At 45.3% G+C, this 8,853-nt stretch overlaps 1 pseudogene; it reads right to left on the bottom strand.

Moving 5' to 3' along the window:
* Positions 1–6,831: 6,831 nt before the first annotated feature.
* LOC147456005 (uncharacterized) lies at positions 6,832–8,391 on the bottom strand (annotated as a pseudogene).
* Between the last annotated feature and the right edge of the window lie 462 nt (positions 8,392–8,853).

The raw sequence follows: 8,853 nt of genomic DNA, 5'->3' as shown, positions 1-8,853 counted from the left end.
TGCCAAATGTCAACATCAGCCACAACACCTGTGCCCTGTGCAAATAATGCAGCTTTTACCTCAGGCATGTCTACATTTAGCGTAAACATTCTGCCCACACATTTGCCCTCTGTGATCAGCTTACAGCCATTCTAGAAATCTTCTACATAACAGCCATTTGGATTGAAGCGAACCTGCAAACCCTGCTCAACCATTTGTCCAACAGAAACAAGATTCTTTGTAATGTTTGGGACATGAAGTACATCTGCTAAGTACTTTGATTTCCCACTCTTCGTATTTAGAGGTATGTCCCCTACATGAGCAATGGGGTGAGCTGTGTCATCTCCTGTCTGCACATAGCCTGACACATCTGGTTTGCGCATATCTCTAAACCACTCTCCACGAGACGTCATGTGATTAGAGGCACCTGAATCCACATACCAAACATCATCTTGGGTGGAATTCTCTGCAGTCATTGTATTCATTACATGTTGCATAACAAACATGCGCTCGTTTTTGCTGTCATCTGCATCTCTGCTAGTAGATGCATAGTTGCCCTGTTCTCTCTTTCTACTTGCTTTTCCCTTTGGACAGTCACGTGACATGTGACCTCTTTCACCACAAGTCCAACATTCTCTACTATCTGGAGTATGTTGCTGCATGCTTGATCCTGCACCACGACCTCTTTGACTCCCCCTGCCTTGAGACTGGTTTCCCCTGCCACCTGTATTGTTTTGATTTGATTGACCTTCCAAAAATTGGCCCCTGCAACCCCTTGGTCCTCGACCACGACCTCTACCTCTACCTCTGTTGGAGTTAGAATAGAAGGCCTGTTCAGAATTATTTCTGCCATGAGAAGAAGATGTGTCAAGGTTCTTCTCCTCAAGAATAAGCATAGAAATCAAATCTTGGAACACGGGGATGTCGTCTCTTGTATTCATGGAAGACCTAAAATGTACATACTCATCTCCTAGACCATCCAAGCATGCACGGACAATGTCATCGTCTTCCATTGAGACTTTAATAGATCCAAGAGCCTCAATGATACTCTTGATCTTCAAAGCATAATCATTGATGGAGAGGTTGTTCCTCTTAACCTGATTTAGCTCCGACTTTAGTTGAAGCTTCCTGGCCTTGGTGTTCACCTCGAACACTCTGCCTAAGTTTTTCCATGCAATGGCGGGGGTTTCAGCATCCTGTAGATAGCCCATCATGCCATCTGTGATGCTCATAGAAAGCCAATACATCACTTTGCTCTGGCCTTGTTGCCAGTCCCTCAAAGCTTTCCTTTGTTTTGCTGTAGCATTTGCCTCGGGAATCTCTAGTTCCTTTTCATTGTCTCCTTCTACATAGTCCCAATAACCTTTTCCTTTTAGGAAATTTGTTATTCTGAACTTCCATGCAGGGTAGTTATTTTTCTCAAGCTTCTCAGTAACAATATGACTGAAACCGTCAGACATCTTGAAGCACTAAGACAAAATAGCTGCAATCTGCAAAAACCTGCAAATCTGCTAAACCTGCTATCGTGGTTCTTGTAACGCTTTCTACACTCAACGAGTGTCCACAATCAAGCGTACATACAACCACTGTACTTGTACAGTAAATCTCTGTATACTGCACTTTGGAGACCTGTTCAGAAACTTGTGCGAAAAACATCTGGTTGTGGATTGCGAACGACGGGATTGTGATGCTCTTGCTCTCTTAGCCTCTCTTGCCTGCACCAGGCTCTGATACCATGTAAAGAATGAGGATGCAAGAGAGCTACACAAGACAAGCACAAAGCACACAGAGATGGAAAGCTTCTTCTTCTTCTTCTCAGAAAAGAGAGTACAAAATGACTAAGTGCTAAAGCTGAAAAGTAGCACATATGTACATGCGGTCACTAAGTGTGAACTCGCTAGAAGCGTACTAGGCTGGCACTATAAGTGTAGTCCAGCTGTAGAATCACTGGCAGAGATCCTTCGTGTCGGTCACCTAACGCGCCAGTGAGTAAATGCCGTAAGCGGCCAAGACCCGTAGTGGATGCCAGCTCAAGGTGTAGAGCTCGACATCTCAACATTGAAGACAAAGTTGCATCATGACATGCTTTTCTTTGCTTGTATCCCTTCATCTAAGATCCGTTCCCCCGGGGTTAAGCTTGGCCTATCCTATTTAAAGTAGTGCTCCCAATGCTTCATTGAGTGGGGGGGGGGGGGGGGGGGGGGGGGGGGGGGGGGAGAGAGAGAGAGAGAGAGAGAGAGAGAGAGATTGGCACAATGCGCGCGCACACACACACACACACACACACACACACACATAGAATTCACAATGCATAATATTTGTCCATGCTGCACGGTGCACGATTTCAGTAGGCTTGATGATTCAAAAGCACACTATGAAACATTTAAAGAAATTAACCAAATAACACTATGAGGGGTTTTTTTTTGGAGGGGGGGTGTGGGGAAGAGAGAGAGAGAGAGAGGGATAGTGAGAGCAATAAATTTCATTTTTCTGACTAACACAGTGCCCCTACATTTTAAGTATTGCTCGCAATCCTCCTTTAAGTCATTTGGGTTGGGGTGGGGGGGGGGGGGGGGGGGGGGGGGGGGGGGGGGGGGAAGGAGAGAGAGAGAGAGAGAGAGAGAGAGAGAGAGAGAGAGAGAGAGAGAGAGAGAGAGAGAGAGAGAGAGAGAGAGCCACTGCACAGTGTGAGAATTAAGTTAGACACAACAAATTAATTGGCCTTTGATAGTCACACAAAATATGGAATTCAGTAGGCGTGTTTCAAAAGCACACTATGAAGTCTTTAAACACCTCAGCCAAATAACAAACTGAAATCTTTATTGTCCAATAGTGAACATCACATCCACAGTCATGCAACACAAAAGACGTTTACCTTGTAACAACTACTCAATGCAGGCAATGATTAAAAACAAGGTGAGAACTCACAATGGCCTGCAAAAAGCAAGGGAAGGTCGGTTTTTGGCGATGAGGAGGTATGTAGTGGAGTGGTCAGACCAGTAGTTATAGTTAGTGCCGGACATGGTTTGTGACAGGTCATTGCTAACCCATACGTGGTCCAGCATAGAGTTGTGTACTGTGGTTGGATGGTGTATCAATTGATGGAGACCATGCTGGAGAATGAGGTTGGAAAGGGTTCTATATGTGCTGGTTTCCTCAAGTGTGTTAATGTTGAAATCTCCCATTATGATTAGTGGTCGCATGGTGCGGGTTGAATCAAGAAGATTGGAGATGCTATGCAGGAACCGTGGGAGCGATGATGTCGGTGCCCTGTAGAGTGCAATGACTGTCGCTAGGCACTTGTTGGCGCACTGGAAAGTTGCATGGATCGTTTCAAGTGTTTGATTGATGCAGATGTGTATTTGTGTAGGTATTAGGTTGTTTTTATGCAGAATGGAGATGCCGTGTAGTTGTGTTGAGGATATCCTACGAAAGCCTGGAATGGTTGTCGCATGTTGTCGAGTCTCTTGTAGGTAGAGGACATCGGAGGCCATTAGGCTTTTGTCGTGGATGATATCGTTTGCATGCTCTCCAAGGGAGACGACGTTCAATGATTGGACAATGTAATGTGTATCTTGGTGGAGATGTAGTTGCTTTTGGACGGGGGAATAAGTTGCTTCTGTTCTCAACCTGTGGAGCTCTTTGAGGACAGATGCGTCGGTGTGAATGTTGCAGGGTATCAAGCTCTCCATCAAATATAGATTTGTAGTGTCACGAATCCGTGTGAGAGCAGTGTATGCGAGGCCGTGAGACCTAATCCCTTTGGGGTTGAAAGCTAGTGTGTTGAGTGTAAGCCCTTGCGATCGGTGAATCGTGCGGGCCGCAACAGGCTGGACTGGGAATTGCTTGCGTGTGAGGGTGTTGAAGTAGTTCTTGCCAATTTGGAATTCGCGTGTGATGCGGAGAATTGGCGTCCAACTAGGCAATGTGAGTGGTTGCGAAGATGACGGTGGTTGTACCTTTGTTTTTGCCCTATGCTAGGGTTGGTGAAATGAATCTAGAGGCATATCATGTTGGAGAATGTAGTGCAGAGCTTGTAGACGCCTTCTGCACCGTTGACGAGGCCGTCGGGAATGTCCAGATTTCCAGCGCATAGCTCGACCACTAGGCCCGGCTTCAGAAACAATGTTTCTTGGAGACCCGCAGTTTTTTTGGCATCCAATGGAGTTGCTATTGTTTTGTTGCAAGAGGCGGCACGCTTGTTAATTGCTTTGAATATGTGTGGCTCACCGGGCAATTGTGCGAAGACCTTTTCATTGTGTTCATCCTTTGCCTTGTTAGAGTAGAATAGGTGTGATATGGTTATGTCAGCAGGCAGCTCTCTGTGGAAGGAGTTGTTAATGTATGCAAGGTTGTTGCTGGTGTGTGAGCCATTTCTCATTCGGTTGAGCACCTCTATAAACTGTCCATCGGTTTGTCTCATTGTCATCGTTAGTTCGTAGCACTTAGGAATTCATGCTAGTACGAAGGTGCAACCGCCTTGAGAAGAGGCTGCTTGGTTGTGAATATCCAAGAGTCTTTGACTAGGCTAGCTTGGCAGAGGTCACCACAAAGTATGGCATCTAGGTCACCAAAAGGTTGGTCGTGTTTTCTCTTGATGGCACGAAGATGTGAGTTAGCCAATAAGAAGACACTTGATCCTATCAAGGAGACTTCATCAAACACTACATGCTCCAAATCTTGATAAAGTAAGGACAATGCATCTAGCTTTTCTTCTCTGAGGCTTGTGTGTGTCGTAGTTATCAAAGGCAAATGTAAAGCTGAGTGTATAGTTGTACCGCCAATGTTGAATGTTGCCTTGCATGTATATGCCATCAGGAGTGCCTTAGGAAAGTCAGGATTGTGGCCCGACTTATGCGTGTAGAAACGAATGAGGGCTTCGACGAGCAAGAGCAACGTGAATGTTTTTCCCGTGCCTGCTCCACCTGTGAGGAAGAGATGTATCTTTTCCGATGGCGCTATGCATTTTTTAAGCATGACATCATCGAGGATGAGTCACTGTTGTGGGTTTAGTTTCTTTATTGATGTGTGGAAATCCTCATTGGTCATGCCAATATGTTTGGAAAATGCAAAGCAAATGGTTTCTTCGTCGGTTGGTTTGATGGGGTGTTGATCATCACGCTGGCATTGTTGGAATCGTTCAAGGAACTTACACTTCTCGTGTTGCGTGAGGTTGTGATAGCTATTGCGAGCATATCAAGTGGAGCTGGTTCGACAATGAACTGTGATTCATTGTTTTTCACTGTCTCAATGTTCGAAGTGTAGACACCGATCCAAGATGAACCTTCGGGTAGGTGCTCATTCTCATGCCTTGACCACGGCAAGAAGAGAAGGCATTGTTCTCTATAGTGGTTGTCAGGGTCTTTGGCTTTATTGTATCTAACGTACCGTACGATGCGTGCCCTCTGCAGCAACTTGTCAGGCCTAGAGGGATTTTTGGTTGTGAAAGCGAACTTGGCCAAGCACATGGCAAAGAACGAGTGTGGTCTGGAGTCATATTTGTCAATGATGGAGGCAGAGAAGATTTTTGTTGTGTGGGGGTGCATTTTTTGCAGGGCGTTCTTCTTTTTGAGAATGAGAGCACGCTCTTCAGGTGGGTTAGTATTTATGTATATGAATTCTCTAGAGGAGCTATGCAATGGAAGCGAGAGACATATGTAAGCAGCTTGCTGTGAACTAATTTGCTGTGTGTTGAGGATTGTGCTACCAACTTTTCGTAGTCTCTCCAACGTTGTTGCATTGTTTGCGACATAGCGATCAACTTGTGACTTGATTGCTCCTATTAATGTATTGTCCATTTTTGTCATGTATGAGGTGCAATAGCTCGCAGCTCGATGTGCATTTAGCACGAGTTGTATATCTGTATTTGCATTCCAAAGTGAAGCTATTGATTTGTTGAAGTTGTTTGTGAATATATCGCTTGGTTTGCGCTTGAGGAAAATAGTGGGTGTTGAGATAGTTGCTTGCAATGCAAGCAAGTACTGTTCCATGGAGAGTTGTACTTGTTCTAGCCATTCTTCAAATGTAGGGGCATTTTGTAAATCAATTTGGCTCAGTTGTTTTTCGATTTGTTGCAAGTAAAGCTTTCCTTGTCTAGCTATGTTTTCCTCAAGTATTCCTTGTCGGATAATAGTTGTGAATGGCATGGGAAAACGTGGAAATCCAAAACGGCAACTTTTGCTCTTCTTTTGGCAAGTCTTATGATGCTTGTGCTTGTAAGCTTCAGAAAGGTCATTGGGAAAGATGGATCTATCTGTGCTAATGTGGGTATCTAGAAATAATACAATATCTTGATCTGAGTGTGTTGTGAGTGATGGAGCATTTTCTAGCCACAATAAACCATGATCATGTTGGCTACCGCAACTTTGGAACTCCGTGATGAAAAAGAAGTCTCGTATTTTGCCACATATGGAGGAATCAGTGCGCAACAACCGTTTCATTGCGTTGAACCTATTGATGTAGAAACGAGCAGTTGTAATGGGATCGGCACGAATGAGGCGATGTTGCAGCAAGAAGCTCTTTCCATCTTCGTTCTGTGGAGGAGAACGTGACAAAAAATGTAGGCGGTCCAAGTTGCCGGATCATTGCGAAGACATTTTTTTTCATCTTTTCCTTGTAGTCGGGGGATGTTCGTAGCGCCTCGAAGTCTCTAAAGCCTAATCTTGAGTTGAGAAGCCTATCTATGTTTGTGTCTTCTACAACTTGCCTTGCAGTTAGCACTGCACCTCCTAGCTTTCCCTTGTGCATTTGCACCCAAACAGAGGAAGCAACTTGTTGCGACATGATTTTGATAGACTTGAAAAATAAATTATCGATGTCCAGGGAGAATCTTCTATCGACGTTTAGGAGCTCCTACTTTGCGATCGTTTGATAATCTTTGGTTGCGGCCTCCCTATATCTTCTAGGGGACCCGAAGAAAAGATTTGGGAAGCTCAACTCCTCGCAATACTCGTCTGTGAAGATGCTCAACGGTGAATTGCCCTCGCAAGGAGCAACATGAAGAATCTTGCCACTATAGTCGACAACCTCTGCCGCACTTGTGACCCCATGAAGCATGACATCAGTCTGATCATCCTCAAGCTCAACATCGTGCGTATTGTCGTTAAGGGTATTTGCAGGAGCCATACTTAGACTGGAAAGGTGTGCAAGCCACCTGTCATTGATGGTGACACCTTCTCGTGTGTAGAGTGGTGTGGACAACAACGTAGTGGTTGCACGCATTGTGAGCAGGGGTTGCACAACACCGCTTAGGTAACATCTATCGTACTTGAGTTTCCGTTTGATGCCCACAAGGACAGAAGCCTCATCCTCAATGAAGCGAGGCACCACAGCCTGTCTCTTCTCCAAGTTGGCAAACACATTGACAACACTACCTCTAAGCCCATACTGACCATCATACGTCAGTTCACGTATCTTGGCGAAGGGAATACGAATGGAGACCAATCGTGCCTCTACGGGGTTTAGATCTGACACAAAGGGAAGTGTTGGATTGAACCCTGTCTCTTGCAAGCTCCACAGGTGGTTGTTATCGCTTGTCAAGTGTTTCTTGCACTAGTTGCAGACGTACACATCTACATAGCGTCTTTGCTTCCTTGAAGTGGATTCCGCAACTGAAGGTAGAAGCTGACGTGTTAGCTGGAGGCCGAACAACAAGCGTCCACATTTTTCGCAGGGTGTAATGGGCTTGTCCTTGATGCTTTTGTTGTATCTCTTAATTGCCTTGCTCAACTTGGCATGGGTGCGTCGTATCTAAGCACCGGTGACCAGGCCCTTCTTGTTCTTCAGGCGTGAAAGCTTGCATTTCACGGCCTGGGTTGTGTGCAACGTGTGTGGGTGTTTGGCTTGGAACATGCGGACGACCTCAATATCTGGCAAAGCCTCATGCAACAAGGATAGCTGATGCAAAGTGGCCACCTCATCTTCTTTCCATCGAACACGTGCACGGCTTGAGCATGTTGTGAAGGTGGGAAGGTATGTGATGCCATTGCTTGTTTCGGAGAGTAGAATGCCCTTTGCAAGAAATGGTTTCGATGGAATCCCCAAGATGATTGTTCTCACGCTTCCATTTCTTTTCAAATACACTTTTAACCTACAAGTCACAAAGCGAGCGAAGGCCGTTAATATGTCGAGGCTAAGGGCAAGTGAGTTGGTGGATGTTGAATACAAAGATGAGAATTTTGTGACTGTCATTGCGCTAGTGGCCCCATCAGTACGGAAGAAGAGGCATGCACCCGGGATAGCATGTCTATCATGCAAGAAGCTCTCAAACAAGTCGTTGAGCAAATTTGATCTAAGGTCATGCGGTGCACCTGTTGAGTTTGGGAGATGGTGTAGCACGAGGAAGATGTCTGAATTGTTCGGAAACTGTGCCGCGAAAATGGTATCGACATCGTGTTCGGCCAAGTGAGTCATTGGAAAGACACGCAAAGATTGTAAACATTAAGTCAGCTTGTGTGTTAGTTTGCGTACGTGTGTTAGAGAGAGAGAGAGAGAGAGAGAGAGAGAGAGAGAGAGAGAGAGAGAGAGAGAGAGAGAGAGAGAGAGAGAGACAGACAGAGAGAAAGTATGTGCTTTGGAAGGTTGAAAAGATGGAGAGGAAGGAAGACTAGAGAGCGAGTTATGGAGAGACACCACGGACTTTCTTCTAAAACGTGATATACAATGGACAAGCCAAAATTTAGTTCATCGATTGCAGAGGGGTCTAGGTAAGGAAGGATAGTTATTCGTGGTGAAAGGCCAAAAGCTATTCAAATACATGCTCTCAAAGCATCTAGGTTTCCAATAGAGGAGTGAAAGATATCATAGACCCATTTGTGACAGTTTTGAACACACCCTCGACAACAGATGTTGATAAAATACCCCTCGCCTCTGGAA

Source organism: Adiantum capillus-veneris, chromosome 6, assembly GCF_014529385.1.
Source record: "Adiantum capillus-veneris isolate H3 chromosome 6, ASM1452938v2, whole genome shotgun sequence".
NCBI lineage: Eukaryota > Viridiplantae > Streptophyta > Polypodiopsida > Polypodiales > Pteridaceae > Adiantum > Adiantum capillus-veneris.
This window is presented reverse-complemented; position numbering and strand designations above follow the sequence as displayed.